General features: G+C 32.0%; 1 non-coding gene and 1 pseudogene across 1 annotated transcript; one reads left to right on the forward strand and one right to left on the reverse strand.

The window, feature by feature from the left end:
- Window positions 1–13,330: 13,330 nt before the first annotated feature.
- LOC142537529 (uncharacterized) lies at window positions 13,331–18,753 on the reverse strand (annotated as a pseudogene).
- A 58-nt stretch (window positions 18,754–18,811) lies between these two features.
- Window positions 18,812–18,922, forward strand: LOC142538154 (small nucleolar RNA R71). The gene has a single exon (XR_012818693.1). It is a non-coding gene; the product is annotated as a small nucleolar RNA R71 (small nucleolar RNA).
- Window positions 18,923–19,174: the final 252 nt, after the last annotated feature.

Here is a 19,174-nt window from a genome sequence, read left to right on the forward strand (position 1 = left end):
TATTTGCACTGAAGATATGGCGACATTACCTATACGGTGAAAAGTTTGAGATTTATTCTGATCATAAAAGTTTGAAATATCTGTTTTCACAGTCAGAGCTAAATATGAGGCAACGAAGATGGCTTGATTTGCTTAAAGACTTTGATTGTGAAATCAAGTACTATCCAGGAAAATCGAATGCAGCAGCTGATGCACTAAGTCGAAAGGTATGTTCTTTATCCTTATCGACGATCGGTGTTTCGAATTTGATAGAAGATTTCTGTTTGTCTGGATTGGTATTTGAGATAGATTGTAAACCCTTGAGATTATATGATGTTCAAGTCGAATCAGATATGATTTTGAGAATTAAAGCGGCTCAGAAAGTTGATCAGAATATTCAAAATTCGATATCGATGGTCAGAGCAGGGCATCGATCAGAGTATCAGGTTCGTGACAGTGTTTTATATATGAATAATTGTCTTGTTGTGCCGGAGGTTTCAGATTTGAAACGACAGATATTGTCAGAAGCGCATAGCAGTCGATTCAGTATTCATCCTGGTGGCAGAAAGATGTACAATGATTTGAAAAGACAGTTTTGGTGGAAATAGATGAAAGCTGATATTGCTGAATTTGTATCCAAATTTCTGAATTGCCAACAGGTGAAAGCCAAAAGAAAGAAACCAGGAGGACTGTTACAGAGCTTATCTATTCCTGAATGGAAATGGGATCACATTTCCATGGATTTTGTAACGAAGCTACCAAGATCCTCTCGAGGTTGTGATGCGATTTGGGTTGTGATTGACAGATTGACCAAATCCGCATGTTTTATTCCGTACAAGATGACGTATAGGCATGACCAGATGGCAGAGATCTATGTCAGATAGGTGGTCAGATTACATGGAGTGCCGAAATCGATTGTATCAGACCGTGATCCTCGATTTACTTCGCACTTTTGGCAGAGTTTATAGCAGGCTCTAGGTACGAAGTTACATCTGAGTACTGCATATCATCCACAGACCGACAGACAGTCAGAGCGGACTATCCAGACACTGGAGGATATGCTTAGAGCTATAGTGCTTTATTTTAGCACTAGTTGGCAAGAATCTTTGCCACTTTATGAGTTTTCGTACAACAACAGCTATCAGACGAGTATTAAGATTGCACCGTTTGAAGCGTTGTACGGTAAGAAACGCAGATCTCCTCTATATTGGGATGATATCTCTGAGGTACCTGAGATTGGAACTGATATGATCAGAGATATGACTGAAAAAGTGAAGCTGATTCAGAAGAGAATGAAGGCAGCTCAAGACAGACAGGCCAAATATGCCAATGTTTGACGTAGACCGTTGGTATTTGAGGCAGGAGACCGAGTATTCTTGAAGATTTCACCTTTCAGAGGAGTTGTCAGATTTGGAAAGAAAGGGAAGTTGTCTCCACGTTATATTGGGCCGTACGAGATTCTCGAGAAGATAGGAGATCGTGCCTATCGACTCGCCCTACCGCCTTCTCTATCTGGAATACATGATGTCTTTCATGTATTGTTATTGAGGAAATATCTTCCCGATGCTTCACATGTCATTCAGCCAGACGAGGCCGAACTTGACGAGACACTGAGTTACTTCGAGAAACCAATCCAAATTCTTGATTGTAAAGAAAAGCAACTCAGAACGAAGACTATTCCGCTTGCAAAAGTTCAGTGGAGTCGTCATGGCATCGAAGAAGCTACATGGGAAACCGAATCAGACATGAGACAGAGATTTCCCGAGTTGTTTCACTGATGTGAGTTTTCTATTTAACTTCTGTTATACATTTCTTTCTGATATGATTTGATTGCCTCTGATTTCGGGGACGAAATTGGATCTTAGGGGGGAGAAATGTCATGCCCGAGATTTTGATTATTGTAATCTGAAATGATTTGTTGATAAATTGATGTGATTATAGACAGAACGGATCAGACCGAAAAAGACGAACGAAGACACGAATTATGTGCGAGGACTGAACCCATCGCGCATAAGCGCGACCGGACAGGGCGCATATGCGCGAGGTAGGCAGAGAACCTCGCGCATATGCGCGACATAGACCCGCGCATATGCGCGAGTATGGCAGAGAGTTGCAAAGAACCTCGCGCATATGCGCCGGGTGAGGACGCGCATATGCGCGAGTTGCCGTGATGATACGCGCCGAGACATAGTGTCTCGCGCATATGCGCCGAAGGAGGTCGTACATATGCGCGAGACGTGCAGCCTAAAGGATGAGCCATTTGTCCTAAAACATGTAAGATATAAGTGATTTCCTTCATTTCCTCAGCAAGAAAACAAGAAAAGAACAGAGGAAACGGCCAAGAAAGCTTCAAGCCTTTCAATAGTAGCCTTTTGATTTTGTGTACAAGCCAACCGTCTGAATTTCAATCCGACTTCGATACCGTGTTCATATCGACAAGAGCTTCAACTGGACGTAAGTTTTGTTACGTTTTGTTATGATTTGAAAATATGATATTGAAGGAATCGGATATGATTCATATATAATGCTCTTGACATAGTAAACATCGTATAATCGAAACCGGATTGAAGAACAGATACCGTATGAAGTTGTTATGATTTATCAGATTTGATTTGATTGAGATTATATCGATTTGATATCAGATTTGTATTGTTACTGATTATGAGTTATGGATTGGTATATACTGATTTTGTATTATCGGGATATATCGAAATTGTACTGGTATGCCGTCAGAATTTGATAAGACAGAGATGTCTCGAGTTGAGTTGTATATTGATAGAGTATATTCGATTATCATTGCCAGATTGAGTGGTGACAGCGGCGACTTCAAGACTTCGTCAAATCGACAAGAGAAAGGTATAAATCAATGTTGATCAGGGATTGCACAACTCGAGTTTGATTTAACTTGAGTTTTTCAAAATCACATACTTAATGGTCATTGCCTCGATATGTTGCAATGTCTGAGATTGAGATGCTTATTCTATTGATTTGTAGCAAAGCGTGTATTGAGTCATGGGCGGAGATGCCTAGTCATTGGCAGGATATGCCAAGTCTGTGGCGGATATGCCAAGACACTGGATGTTTGGTTTATATCGATGTTTGCTTAGGAGTTGATTTATTCCTATCACTGAGATTCGATATATCAGACAATGTCCAGTAACCGGGATCCCTAGATTAGAGATGAGTCGAGTCTGAGATGATGAGTCACGAGTTTATTTACAGTTTTACATCATTCATGTTTTCGGATTTGATACATGTTATTGATAACTGTTATATGCTTTTATATATGTTTTTATATGATTGCATGTTTACATGGTTTATACTGGGATTATATTCTCACCGGAGTTATCCGGCTGTTGTTGTGTTTGTATATGTGCATGACAACAGGTGGGACAAGATCAAGGTCAAGAAGAGAATGAGAGAGGACAAGTTAGCGTGGAGATCCGGATCAGAAGTAGATAGACTTCAGTACTTGATATATAGTAGTTGAACCCTAGTTTGATTTTAATGTATTGAGTACAAGACATGTACTTTACTTTTGATATGTATATCAGATTGATTACATTACGTTTCCACATTTGTATTTAAAAAAAAAATTTAGACCCTGTTTTTTTAATCATTCCCAAAGATGATTAAGAAATGAATTAGCGTCCGGGTCCCCACATGTATGGTGATGTTTTTATGTTGTTTTGGATTTTATTTGTGGTATGTTGTGTCTAATCCTGGCCAGTGCGGCTGTTTGATATTTGTTTGGTTGATTGTGAACTTGATGTTATTTTCGAGCGTATATTGTTGTTGTTGTGTTTAGAAATTTTTGGGATGTCCTACTTATGGGGAGGTCATGTCGAAATTTCTGTAGGCCCTAATGAATGTTTTAAACTCATTTTCGCTGTTTACACCAATTAATCCTTGTTGTTTTGTAATTAAATATTAATTAAGAGCATGGGCCCTCACAATTGATTTTGTACCTTTGTGCACAACTGGATTCCATTGAATAAACTTGTCGAGTTCTGCAACTGATTGGTTCTAACTCATCTTCAGTTGGGCTAGTGAAATAAGTTGACTCGTCAGTTGAATTGATTTCACTCTTTCAGTTGAACTGATCAGCTTGGATCTTCATCAATTGAACTCTTCATAAGCTGGCCAAGCTTCTGAAGGTCTTCTGCTAAACCACCTATCTGCTGGACAATCAGTTGAACTGGTTTACGATTCATCAGTTGAACTGGTTCAGTTTGCATTCTTTGAAAACTTCAGTTACGTTAACTTAACTGCACACTTAGATAAGTTTATTAGTAACAAAATAACAAGTTTTGATAACATCAAAATCAAGCAAGATTGCGAACATGAAATGTTCCAACAACCTCCCCCTTTTTGATGATAACAAAACTTGAACAATTAAAGCGATTTAAAAAAATTTAAAATTTAACTGGTTCTCCCCCTTTATGAGAATAAAAAACATTATTAAAAGAAGAAAAATTTTCTGTTCGAGGGATAAGATAGCTCCCCCTCAAGAACTAAATTAAAAAACGAGTTTAAAACTTATTTAAAACATTTTTTAGTTCGAGGGATAATTTTAAAGAAAAATCCCCCTCAAGAACTGAATTAAAAACCCCCCCTTAAAAATATAATCATTTACACAATTTAAAAAGAAGTTTTAGCATTATTTAACAATCAAGCAGTTTGAACAACACATATGAAAATAGCAATTCAGTTACATAGAAACTAACTGGATAAAATTATGTTTATTTAAACAAAAACGCGTTCCTTTTATACATTTAAGTGCATCAAATTGTAAAGGAAAGTGCTACTATAATAGCAAATTTTAAACAACATAAAATATCAGTCAGTTTATACATGCTAGAACTAGATATACCAACAATTGATCGCCTTGAATGCTTTGAATTCTGCGTCGGTCTTGAGTCTCTTTTGCCTGAACGGCAGCTAATTTTCCTTGGACTTGATCTCTTTGCTGGCTAACTGGTCGAGCTGACTAAGACTGGACTAAACTGATGCTGACTCAAACACAATATTCTAAATCAGCCGCAATAGCTCGTGTTCTAAAAATGTGAACACCGATGAATTAGATCAAGTTTGGTTTTAAACCAAGCGGAAAATACTCAAAATAATCCTTCGTGAAGAAAGCTAATCAGGTTTATAACTTGTGCAATTGAATAACTGAAAATTACATGGGATCAGTTCTGGCTTATATCCGTTCAGTTATGGACAGAACTGAACTTATATCAGCTGAACCGATCAAATCAGTTAAGAACAAAAACAAGCAGTTAAACAGAGATAACACAAGTTATGTTTATGGATGTTCGGAGACTTCAACTGCTCCTACTTCCCCCTTTCTACCTCCTCGGGTAGGATACACTAGAAGAATTTGATTTACACTACACCTTGTACAAACCCACTCAGCTTAAGACTTACTCTTCTGCCTAACTGAAATCCTTGTCTAGACTGAAGGCAACACCTTCTAGCCAACACTTGTTTAACGTCTGTGTGTCAAAGACTACATACACAAGTTTCACGTCTTTGTGCAAAACTCACTCAACTGATTTTTTAAGCTCTACTCTCTGATAGATGTGAGTGATAGCACGTGAGTGTGTGTGAGAACTGAACAATGAATACACCGAGAAGATATTCTCACACACTGAGTGAAACGTCTGCTATTTGTTTTCTGTAAAAGTACTCGAAATTTTTTTTTTTAAAAAAGAAACCTCACATAGCATCGGCCGAACCATAAAATTTCATAAAATACTTTTGTCATCATTTTAAAATAAACAACCAACTAACATTTTTTCTAAATCTAAAAATAACATTTGAAAAGTATAGCCCATACTATAACCTCTCAAAAATCACTCATACTCATGATAAAAGTCATAAAATCTTTTAACATAAATCATAACATATATGCGGAAACTAGCGTCGGTCCTCGGGTCATGTGCACCTTCAGTCCAGTCGGATCAACCATCAAGACCTCCATTAGCATTATCATGATAACCTGCATCATACACACCTAGTGAGTCTAAAGACTCAACACGTCATATTCTTGATAACGAGTAATACGTAATACAGTTAACATATAACAGTGAAAAATATTTGTACGTAAAATATCGTTTTCATGAAGATGCATAAACATAAATATTTTCGTAAACATTTTCATGATGCATAAAACCTTTAAATAAAAACATTTTTATAATCTTATGCATAAACATTTTCATATAAACATAAACATATTCATGTTCGTATTCATATTCATATCAACATATTCATATCATCATATTCATGTTCATGTTCATATTCGTGTTTGTTGAATTCAGATCGTGATTGTGACTCGTATTCTTAAACGTATTGGGCGATGGATCCATCTACATGTAACCACAGTACTGGGCGGCGGGGACACCAGCGACACTCTCACCCGTCAACTGGGCCTTGGCCAACGTATTAACATATTCGTATTCGTATCACGTATTCGTATTCGTATCACGTATTCGTATCCTATCCAAGGAAACACGATCGTCGGGCTCCCACTGGGACCATAACCCTCACGATATTTCCAACATGTAGTAGTCACAATCCCTTCACGTCCTTCAACATGTTATCATCACTTAATAAAAACATGCATAATATCATTTTTATTTTGAAACCAAGCATGCAACATATCTTTTAATTGTCCAATTTAATCCTTGATAATCCATGATATTTAAAAATCATATTTCAACATGTAAAAATTCATAAACATGTTACATAATCATATTAGCATATAAAACAGCAAATAGGGTACTGCCATGACGTTTACTAATTTCTATGTGTAAAATGACCGTTTTACCCCTAGACGTAAAATTTCACGTTTTTGACTTTTTCTTAATTCCATTGACTCTAACATGTCCCAAATAATTATTTAACCTTACTTGAATTTTCTCATATTTTTATTTAGCTTAATTCGATGACTTTTAAATAAATATTTAAATGTGACGTATTAATGCGTTTTAATCCCGAATTAAACCAAACCTCAATATAAAATTTCCAAATTAAAAACTTAGACTTATAATAATTATTTAAGCTTAAACCTAATTTTTCATAATTTTCTAAGGCCTAAAACTAGGCGTTTCAGTTAACTCGTTAATTAGCGTTTCGTGCGGCGATTAAATCCCGGTTAAATCCAAAACTCGTTATTTTGATCCCAAATTTTTAACATAGCATTTTTATTATTTATTCTACCCTTTCATGTCATGAGCCACCCCCATGGACCCATGGAATCAATTTTGGCTTAATTAATCTCGTTTTTTGACCCTTCGACGAACACACCGAGCCATCTCCTAATTTACCCGAGCCACGCCCGAGCCACCTTGAGCCAAAACCTAGCCAACCCATCTAGGCACCCTCCTGACCAAGCCCAAGCCCCTGAACCTAACCCATGCTCGCTCAACAAACTGTTGAACAGCAGCCCAGTTTGCATGTGTGTGTACGTGAGGAGTTCTAACTACACTAGGAATCTTTACTAGCCTAGGGCTCTTCCAGCCATCTAACCACCGACCACCATGACCCTAATCTTCCCTGGACCACGCCCAGACCAAACCCAGACCGACCCAGGCCCTGGACCCTGCGCACGAGCCACCTGAAGAAGGCAACACCTGTGCGTGACTCTAAGGATGCAACCCTCACGTTTCTGTTACTAGGCCTCTAACCATCGCACCACCCCTTGAACCAGCCCCTCAAGCGCCCTTCTAGGACCCTAAGAACCTAACCTAGCCCAGCCCAAAGCCCCTGGCCGAGCTCACAATCCATCTGCGTGAGCTGTCCACCTGCGCTTCTCGCATGCATCCTCTCGGGTAGGAGTCCTTCTTGGCAAGGACTCCTCCCAGCCCACTTACTCGAGTCCTAGCATGGCTAGGACTCTTTCCTTGACTCCCCCTTGGTCTTAGCTCGGTCCTGGTCCCAACCAAACCCAAGCTAAGCCCCCAACTCGTGAAAACCGAACCATAAGATCATCCCATGACAGATTTGGTTCTAGCTTTGCGTGTTCTGTTTCGTGCAGGGTTTGTGGCTGGTTCTAGGACTCTAAATTCATGAAAACAATGCTTGAACATAACCTATATCATGACAGCCCTTTTGCACACATAAAAACATGATTTTGGAAATTAAAAACACCAATTTAGAACACATAAGCATGTAGTTACGAAAATTTAACTTGTGTGCTATGTTTTTCTTTAAAAATCATGCATAAACAAATACTATGGTGTGATGATGAGTAAAAGGAGAATATGGCGTGTTTTTGCGTTTTTAACGCACGAAAAACCGTTGGCGATTGCGAAGAACGGGGACGACGGGACCTTGGCTTGTAACCCTTAGCAAATTCTCGAAAATTCCTTCAATGTTTAAGCATGTGTGTGCCGTGTAGGGTGGGGCAATTTTTCAGAATTGTGGCCGTGTGTTTGTGTAGGAATTGTAGGGTTTTGGGGTGCTAATCATATATTATATACTAATTAACACTAACAAGGCTTTTAGGCCTATTAAGCCATCAATTAGGCCCATTAGTTTATTAGGATTTAAATAGAATATTAAAATAGTTTTTGGTAAAATAGTTTGTAGATTAAATAGTCGGATTGCTAAAAAGTTCGCATTTTTGATGAAAAACCAACACCGATAAAATTTTCGTCCCGGCGTATAAAATCACCTCAAAACCCCTTATTTTCAAAAATAAGAAAAAGCATCGCCCATACTTTAGATAATTAAAAACAATTATTTATTAAAAACATTTTCTATTTTTCAGTCCTCGGTCTCCGTTCCTCGATCGCAACTCGAATAACCTTTTAAAATACATTTTAATGCAACCATGTAGAAAAATATATTTTAAATATGCAAGTATGCACAACATAATTAATTTATGCAATTAAAACATTTAATTAAAATACAAAAGAATTTAATAATTGCATGCACGTGGTTTGCGTGGACTTTAAAATTTTTCGGGGCGTTACACTGAGGGAAAAGATATTATATACTAAGCTGATAACATGTTGAAGTGTTCCCTCACAACTGGGATGATTAATTCTTGTAAGCTGATAAGGCTTTTAACGTGCCCTTCTTCTTCACACACCCTTGTTGTTCTATTTTGTTATTGTTTTCGCTAATCTTCATATTCTATTTATAGGCACGTAGTTCGATCAGACAGTGAGACTCAATTATTGTATCTGTTGCATTTTGAATATGTTCCTTGAAATATGTCTATACTTTTTCGACAGCCATTCTGGAACGTTTTGGCTTTAAACATTGATGCAACGTCTATTATTGTCCTTTGCCTGGACAATTGCTTTTGTACATTTTGCTACTACTTAAATTATAATTCACCCAAGTGTAGGTTGTCTGCAAATAATATATTTCGTGAGTACGAGATCGATCCACAGAGATGTTATTTTTAGTTTAAATTTATTAATTTATAAATTACCAAATTCAAGAATGAAGTTTACAAATTATAAATTTTGTCAAGGCTTAAGGATTTATTCTTTGTTTATGTAATATTGTTTAACTAAAAGTAAAACAATGAAAACCACCATAAATAATGGTTCCAATAAAATTAAATAATTAAACACATATATAATATAATATAGTTCCCACTGTATAAAATACCGAATTAACCGATATTTTATATATGGTACCTATGATTATATATATAACTATATAAATATATAATTGCATAAAGTAAATGTTAAATTAAATCATTATATTTCATTTAGAACAACCGGCAGAGCCACGCTGTTGCCTAAATGAAATATATGATTTAATAAGTTAGTTACGATAAAGTAAATGTTAGTTGCAGTAAAGTAAAAGTTAGATGCGAAAAGTAAAAGTTAGTTGCGGGAAAGTAAAAATTAATTGCAGTAAAGTAAAAATTAGATGCGAAAAATAAAAGTTATTGCGATAAAGTAAATGTTAGATTGTTAGATGTTAGTATTAAATCATAATATTGCATTTAAAACAACCGGCAGAGCCACGCTATCGTATAAATGAAATATATGATATACTTATATAAATATATATATATATATATATATACACATATATATATAATATGACAATAATAATAATTGATGAAATATTTATTGTATCAAAATTAAACAACAAATCAAGATAACCACTTTAATAGTATTAAGCATTTGGTGTAAATTAATAACAAAAAATAATTCATTATTATACCTACAATAAAAAGAAGTAAGCTAAATAAAAATAAATAAAAAAGAAATATACAAAATATAAACAATCTTACTTCACCAAAAATTCATCATCTTCACCTTGACATAATAGATTTAGCTTTCCATGAGCTTACTTTTGATTAACACTCATATGAATGAAAAATATATTGGAACTTAGAACTTTTATACAAACACACTATATTTTACAATGTGATAGAATGATTCTTAAGCTAGCACAAGGCCTCTGTTTACATATGAGAGATAGGGTCAAACATTTTATTAATGCCATGTAGTTGTAATAGTAGTTTTTGTTTCCTCCAACTTGAATTAGATGGCCCTTCTTTCAATGCTATGTTCCACGACATTAATCACCGAATTTGACTCTGCTCAAAACAGCAAACATGTGGGGAATTGTCTGTAGATGATTTTGGCCTTTTGGTTCACTTCATTTGGTTAAATATTGAAATAGTTATGATTTTTTTACTATATGCTGGTCATAGTAAAAGTAAATCTGTCCTCCTTTTGATATTTGCACAATTTGATCTTCTTCATGAACTTTTTAAGCAATCATGTTTTCTGCAAAGTTGTAGATAATTTCTCAAGAATTCCAAACATGTTTGAATCACCTCCATTTGAATTTTGTAGCTTGAGTTATCATTATTTTACCAACACGTAGAAAACCTGAAAATAAAACATATTTAGTAAGACAATTAAATATAAACAAACAATACTAAAATAACATAATTTTATAATTTTAATGAAACTTAAATTTTAAAATATATGTTTTAACATATAATAAATTATTAATTTTAAGTTTCATCACACCCCCACACTATTTTATTACTAGTCCCTTAGTAATAAAATAAAATTTATCAGAAAATCACAACCTAGATTCTATATTCCTTTTATACATTCAAATATACAAACATATTCATTTTAAATACAAAATCATATACTGTTTTATATATATATATATATATATATATTTAATATTTTGTTTAATATAATAATATATAATTAGATGTGTTTTTATTATTATTCTTATTTTTTGTTTAATATAATAATATATAATTAGATGTGTTTTTATTATTATTCTTATTTTCACATAATATATAAAGTAATAATATATATATATATATATATATATAATTTTTAAATTTCTAAATTTTTTATAATAATATAGTTAAAAAGATCATTCACTCCACCCACGATAACATGTATAATATCAAGAATATTTTTGTAAAAGTCTTAACTCCATATATTCTTTCAGGTCAAAATATTTAATGAATAGCTAGTTTTCACTCATGGAGTTGTAATGAATATTAACTCTCATTGAAAAAGACTAAGTATTAAAGCAGACAATTAAATAAACTAATATTCAAAACAAAATATGAAAATTTATAAAGAATAAAATCCCCTTTCTTTTGTTTTTTTCTCTTTTTTTTCTTTTTTTAAAAAATAAAGTGACTGCAAAATTTCACAATAACATAAAATTTTTTATCCAAACATTCTACCATAAATATCTATATATATATAAAAACATTATATAACGGATACATCCGAGTTCCGACTACCTTTGAAACTTATCTAGCACAAACAAATCTTTTTGTTTTTGTTTTTGTTTTTGTTTTGGTTTCGTTTTTTTTAAGAACACATTGATAGTTGTTTTTACAACACATTGATAGTACATCAATCAAATCTAGAAAAAAAATAAATTACAATGAATAAAGTATTTTGCAGTCCGTTATTTATTTACTTATTTTTTTTATTAAATATTTTTTAGGGGAGTTATATTCTTTTAATTAATCCTTTTTTAATAATCAATAAAAATTTATTAATTGTTTTCTCATTTCTCACCACTTACTCACAAAAGATGTGTGAGTATATATTATACTTTTACAAAAAGAATTCTTTCAATTATACATGTTAACAACCATACAAACCATATCTTTTAACTATATTCTCATAAGAAATTATTTTATTTGAAAACACACACAATTATATATATAAATAAATAACTAAACACATCTATTATACATTTTATATTAATTGATCAAAATATATATATATATATATATATATATATATAATGAATATTAAAATCTAGTGTATTGTGATTTTTCAATAATTATTAACTAATGCGTCTCAGGTGCATTTTACTGACACCTTACTCGACATTGAACTAAAAATTATTATTACTATTACTATATATAAGTATATATTTTTATTTTCATATAATAAAAAAAACTAAGAGGAGAAGAAGAAGAAATTATTCATACCTTAAAAAAAATTAAAACATACCGTTGAATCACAAGTTTAGCGTCACATGAATTTTCTTTTCTTACTCTTGGATGTAGGCCAATTAAGTTGAGATAAGAATGGATCTGGTTGATGACTAAATCCTTGCAGTAAATCAATAAGTTCACCTTCACTTGTAGTAGAAACTAACATCCTTCGTGAAGTTAATGAAAGAAATCTCTGTTCCACAACATCATCAAGAAACGATAACAGTTTATCATAATAATTGTTAACATTTAACAAACCAATTGACTTATTGTGGATATTTAATTGTGCCCAGCAAAAAGTATGAAATATTTCCTCCAAAGTACCGAAACCTCCTGGCAAAACAATGAAAGCATCTGAATGTTCAATCATTTGAGTAATTCGTTCATACATGTTGTCCACTTTCATTTCTTCTCCTATTGTTGGTCCAGTAAGATTGGCTAAAGTAATCGGAATAATGCCTAAGACTTCACTTCCACCTGTATGCGCAGCTTTAGCAACTTTCCCATGAAACCAACTTCACCACCACCATATACCAAATGAATCTTTTTTTAGCAAGTGTTATTCCAAGATTTCCTGCTACTTTCTTCATAAATTGAATCTTTTCCTGCACTAGATCCACAAAATACACAAATATTTTTTATTTTACTTACCGTGGATGTTGACATGTTTAGAAATATGTTTTCTGTAATTGTTAGATCACAGCATATGAATTTATAAGCGTACCATGCCAAAAGTCAATATTTGAACAGGAAATTATTATTAATAAAAGAAAATAAAAATGACATAAAATTAAAACACATATATACAGCGTAGTTATGATTGTGACTCACATCTTCCTCTGATTTTACGTTCAGTAACGACTTCAAAGCCTTCTATGAGTTGAGGATATGCTTCCCATCCAACTTTCTTATAAATTGGCAAACATGGTATTTTAACGTCAGATTCCCAAGACTAAATTATGTGTGTGTGTGTATATATATATATATATATATATATATATATATATTACTTATCAAAATAGATATGTGTTACAACAGTAGGATCTTTTTAAGGCTGATTCCACCGTCCATGTTGATATTCCTCATGTTGAAATTGCCACCATAGTTTAAGAAGTTCATTTTGCACGCACCCACTAGAATGAGTATCAAGAACCTCTAGAAAATTATCCAAAGGCTCTTTACTCAGACCATTCTTAATGAATAAAATTTTATCTTCTCTATTCATTGATGTCATTCCAACATTTTTGCATTTCTCTTTACAAGTCCACCTTGCACATTTATGACATCTACCTATACGTTTAGCTCTTCGCTTTTTGGCATATGTGCTTTTACCAAATCCTGGCATATGTCTTACTATTATTTCACTTGCTTCCCCAACTAATCGGACTTTTGATTCAATTATCAAACGGACATCATTCGGTATGCCATAAGACATCATCTACCTTAGTCGCTCACATCTAGCTTTATATATTTTTTTCACCGCATTATCAGGTAAACAAGCAAAATATTTACGAAGATTCATAATACACGCATTCATATTTTTTTTTTAATTTTTATTATTATTATTATAATATATATATTTCAATTATTTTGGGAAAACTGAAGAAACCGACTTAAACAGTCACGGAGTACCGTTATCCGCCACTTAACCGGGAAATGAACTAGAATCTGCAAAAAAAAAAAATGAAAAAATCAAACAACTATTGTGGATCATATAAAGGCATAAACTCATCATTAAGAATTTCATTTTCTATAAATGGCTTAAGTCTTTGCCCATTAACTTTAAACACGTCATTATTTTTAGGATTTTCAATATTAACAGCACCATGAGGATAAACAAATTTAACTATAAATAGTCCTGACCACCTCGATCTTAGTTTTCCTGGAAATAAATGCAAACGAGAATTATAAAGTAAAACTTTTCGTCCAATTTCAAATGACTTTCTCATAATATTTTTATCATGAAAGGCTTTAGTTTTATCTTTATAAATCTTTGAATTTTCATATGCATCATTCTTAATTCTTCAAGTTCATTTAATTGCAATTTTCTTAATTTAGATGCATCATCTACATTCATATTAAATGCTTTAATTGCCCAATAAGCTTTATGTTCAAGTTCAACTGGTAAATGACAATACTTATCAAAAACTAACCTATATGGTGACATCCCTAATGATGTTTTAAATGCAGTTCTATATACCCATAATGCATCAGTTAATCTTAAAGACCAATCTTTTCGATTTGGATTAACTGTTTTTTCTAAAATTTGTTTGATTTCTCTATTTGCAAGTTCAACTTGACCATTACTTTGAGGATGATATGGCGTATAAACTTTATGTGTAATGCCATATCTTCTTAACAAAGAAGAAAATGATTTATTTATAAAATGACTTCCCCCATCAATAATTATTGCTCTAGGTACTAAAAATATTTTCTTTTAAAAATTTTATAACAACTTTATGATCATTAGTTCTACATGCAATTGCTTCAATCCATTTTGAAACATAATCAACAGCGACTAAAATGTAGGTAAATCCAAAAGATAATGGAAATGGACCCATAAAATCTATCCCCCAACTATCAAATATTTCAATAATTATGATTGGATTTAAAGGCATCATGTTTCGTTTTGAAATTGATCTCATCTTCTGACAGTTTTGACAAGATTTGCAAAGTAAATGTGTATCTTTGAATAAAGACGGCCAATAAAATCCACATTGTAAGATTTTTGTAGCTGTTTTATTGGATGAAAAATGACATCAACATGGTTCAAAATGACAAAATTTAATAACATAACTTACTTCATTGTCGGGTATGCATTGTCGAAAAATTTGGTCAGGACAATACTTAAACAAGTAAGGATCATCCCAATAAAATTGTTTAACTTCTATCAAGAATTAATTCTTATCCTGTGAATTCCAATGAGAAGGCATTTTATTTGTCACAAGAAAATTTACAATGTTAGCAAACCATGGCATAATAGTAGCATAAAACAACTGATCATATGGAAAATTTTCATTTATTGGTATTTCATTATGAGATGATTCAGTCATTATTCTAGATAAATGATCGCCTACGACATTTTCTTTTCCTTTTTTATCTTTAATTATAATATCAAATTCTTGTAACAATAAAATCCACCATATTAATCTTGGCTTAGCATCTTGTTTATTTGATAAATATTTTACGGCAGAATGATCAGTGTAAACAATAGTAGTAGAACCAATTAAGTAAAATCGAAACTTATCTAATGCAAATACTACTGAAATAATTCTTTTTCGGTAGTTGAAAAATTTATTTGGGCATTATTTAAGGTTCTACTAGCATAATAGATTGCATAAAGATTTCCTTCTTTTCTTTGTCCTAACACAGCTCCTATAGCATAATCACTTGCATCACACATTAATTCAAATGGTAAAGACCAATCTGGAGGTTGTAAAATAGGTGATGTAACTAAAAGATTAATAATTTTTTAAAAGAATTTTCACATTTTTGAGTCCATTCAAATTGTGTATCTTTTGTTAAAAGATTTGAAATTGGTTTAGATATTATACTGAAATTTTTTATAAATCTTCTATAAAATCCTATATGACCCAAGAATGATCGAACTTCTTTGACCGTTTTGGTGATGTTAAATTAGCAATAACATCAACTTTGGCTTTATAAACTTTAATTCCTTTTTCAGATATCACATGTCCTAAAACAATTCCAAATTTAACCATATAATGACATTTTTCCCAATTTAAAACAAGATTTTTTCTTCACATCTTTTTAATACTTCTTCTAGGTTTTTAAGACAATTTTCAAATGAGTTTCCAAAAACAGTTATATCATCCATAAAAACTTCTACAAATTCTTCTATCATATCACTGAAAATACTTAACATGCATCTTTGAAAAGTAGCCGGAGCATTACATAAACCAAATGACATTCTTTTAAATGCAAAAGTTCCAAAAGGGCAAGTGAAAGTAGTTTTTTTATCTTCTAATGATATAGTTATTTGATAATACCCCGAATACCCATCAAGAAAACAGTAATAAGAATTACCTGCTACTTTTCTAGAATTTGATCTAAAGATGGTAGTGGAAAATGATCTTTTCTAGTTGCATCATTTAATTTTCAATAATCAATACACATACGCCAACTAGATGGAATCTTTGCTTGTAATAACTCTCCCTTTTCATTTTTTATAACAGTGATGCCTGACTTTTTAGGTACTACTTGTGTTGGACTTACCCATTTACTATCTGAGATTGGATAGATAATTCCAGCATCTAATAGTTTTAATAATTTATTCTTAACAACTTCCTTCATATGTGGATTTAACCTTCTTTGTGGTGGTTGATATGTTTTAGCATTTTCTTCCAAGTGAATTCTATGTGTGCAAATTAAAGGATTTATACCTTTTATATCTTTCAAAGTCCATCCAATTGCATTTTAATTTTTTTTAAGTAAGTTAATTAAATCTTCTTCTTGATTTGGTAAAAGAGTGAAAGAAATTACAACAGGAAATGTTTTATTTTCACCAAGAAATACATATTTCAATTCTAATGGTAAAACTTTTAATTCAAGTTTTGTATTATCATCTTCTTTAAAATTATTTTCAGACTCAAAACTTTCAATTGAATAAACTTCAGATTGTTGATTTTCTTCTTGTATATTTTCTTCCGCAATTGTTTCTATTTCATTATCATATTCATTTTCATTTATACTTGGTTGTTTACATAAATTGAACACATTAAGTTCTAGAGTCATATTTCCAAAAGACAATTTCATTATTCCATTTCGACAATTAATTAAAGCATTTGAAGTTGCTAGAAATGGTCGTCCCAATATTACTGGAATTTCATTATGTACTTCTATTGGTTGTGTATCCAAAACAATAAAATCGACAGGATATATGAATTTATCAACTTGAACCAACACATCTTGTACAATACCTCTATTTATTTTGATTGACTTATCTGCCAGTAAAAGAGTAACAGAAATGAGTTTTAATTCTCCTAAATTAAATTTTTCATAGACTGAATATGGAAGTAAATTCACACTTGCTCCTAAATCTAACAAAGCTTTTTTAATTTTTTTTCTCCAATAATACATGAAATTGTTGGACAATCAGGATCTTTATATTTTAAACTATAATTGTTTTGAAGAATAGAACTTACTTGTTCGGCCAAGAATGCTTTCTTCTTCACATGCAATTTTCTCTTCACAGTACATAAGTCTTTTAAAAATTTTGCATAGGAAGGAACTTGTTTAATAGCATCTAATAATGAAATATTTATCTTTACTTGTTTAAAAACTTCATAGATATCAGAATCATTTTTTTTATGATTTGTTAATGCATGAGAAAATGGTGGAGGTTTATTTGACTCATTTACTATTTCAGATGATTTATCATTTACCATATTATTCTTAGAATTTAAGGGATCATCATTCTCAAAAGTATCAGGATTATCATCCTTACTCTTTGAATTTAAATGATCCTTGTTTTCATTACTATATGGATCAGTAACTATTTTACCACTTCTAATGATAATAACAGATTTTATTTGATCAATTTTTTCATTTTTTAATTCTTGATTTTGATTTTTAGGATTAGGTTGAGGTTGAGATGAAAATTTTCCTTTTTCATGAATATTAAGTGCAGATGCAAATTTTGCAAGAGTTTCTTTCAAATCACTCATAGATTTACTGTTTTGAATATTGATAGACTCTTGCTTTTGGATAAATGCAAGAAATACATCTTCAAAGTTTTTTCTTGGAGGTGTAACATATGGAATATAACCTTGATGATTTTGGTTATTTTGAAAATGTTGTTGTGAAGGTTGTGCATTATTATCATTCCTCCAACTAAAATTAGGATGATTTTTCCATCCAGGATTATATGATGGTGAAAAAGGATCTAGTATTGGTTTTTTATAATTGTTAACATAATTTGCTTGTTCATGTAGACATTCTTTAAATGAAGGTAATGTTGGACAATCTTTAGAATGATCATGTGTATCACATATATGACAAACAATTTCTTGAATACTTTTTAATTGACCACTCCTTTTCATTTCTAATGACTCAATTTTTCTTGCTAAAGATGCAAGTTTAGCTTGAATATCTATATCATCTTTAAGATTGTAGATACCACCCCCATTTGTTGAATTATTGATTTTAGTTGTTGGTGGTTCTATTATGCCTATATTATCTCAATTTTGAGCATTTTCTGCTAATGAATCCAAATACTCCATAGCTTCATTTGGGTTTTTATCTTCAAAAGTTTCATTACACATGAATTCTAGCATTTGCCTATCTTTAGGTATAAGACCTTCATAAAAGTGAGAAACTATTCTCCATGTTTCAATACCATGATGTGGGCATGTATTAAGTAATTCTTTATATCTATCCCAACATTGATAAAATGTTTCTCCTTGTTTTTGAGAAAAAGTTGTAATTTGTCTTTTAAAAGAGTTTGTTCTATGGGAAGGGAAAAACTTTTTAAGAAATTGTTGTTGCATTTCTTCCCATGACCTTATTGAACTCGATCTCAAATTTTGTAGCCATGTTTTAGCTTTATCTTTTAAAGAAAAAGAGAAAATCTTTAATCGAACTATATCCATGCTACAATTTTGATCATTATAAGTGTTACAAACCTCCTCAAATTCTCTTAGATGTAAATATGGATTTTCAGAATCTAAGCAATGAAAATTTGGTAAAAGTTGAATA

Source organism: Primulina tabacum, chromosome 2 (assembly GCF_025594145.1).
Source record: "Primulina tabacum isolate GXHZ01 chromosome 2, ASM2559414v2, whole genome shotgun sequence".
NCBI classification, from domain to species: Eukaryota; Viridiplantae; Streptophyta; class Magnoliopsida; order Lamiales; family Gesneriaceae; genus Primulina; species Primulina tabacum.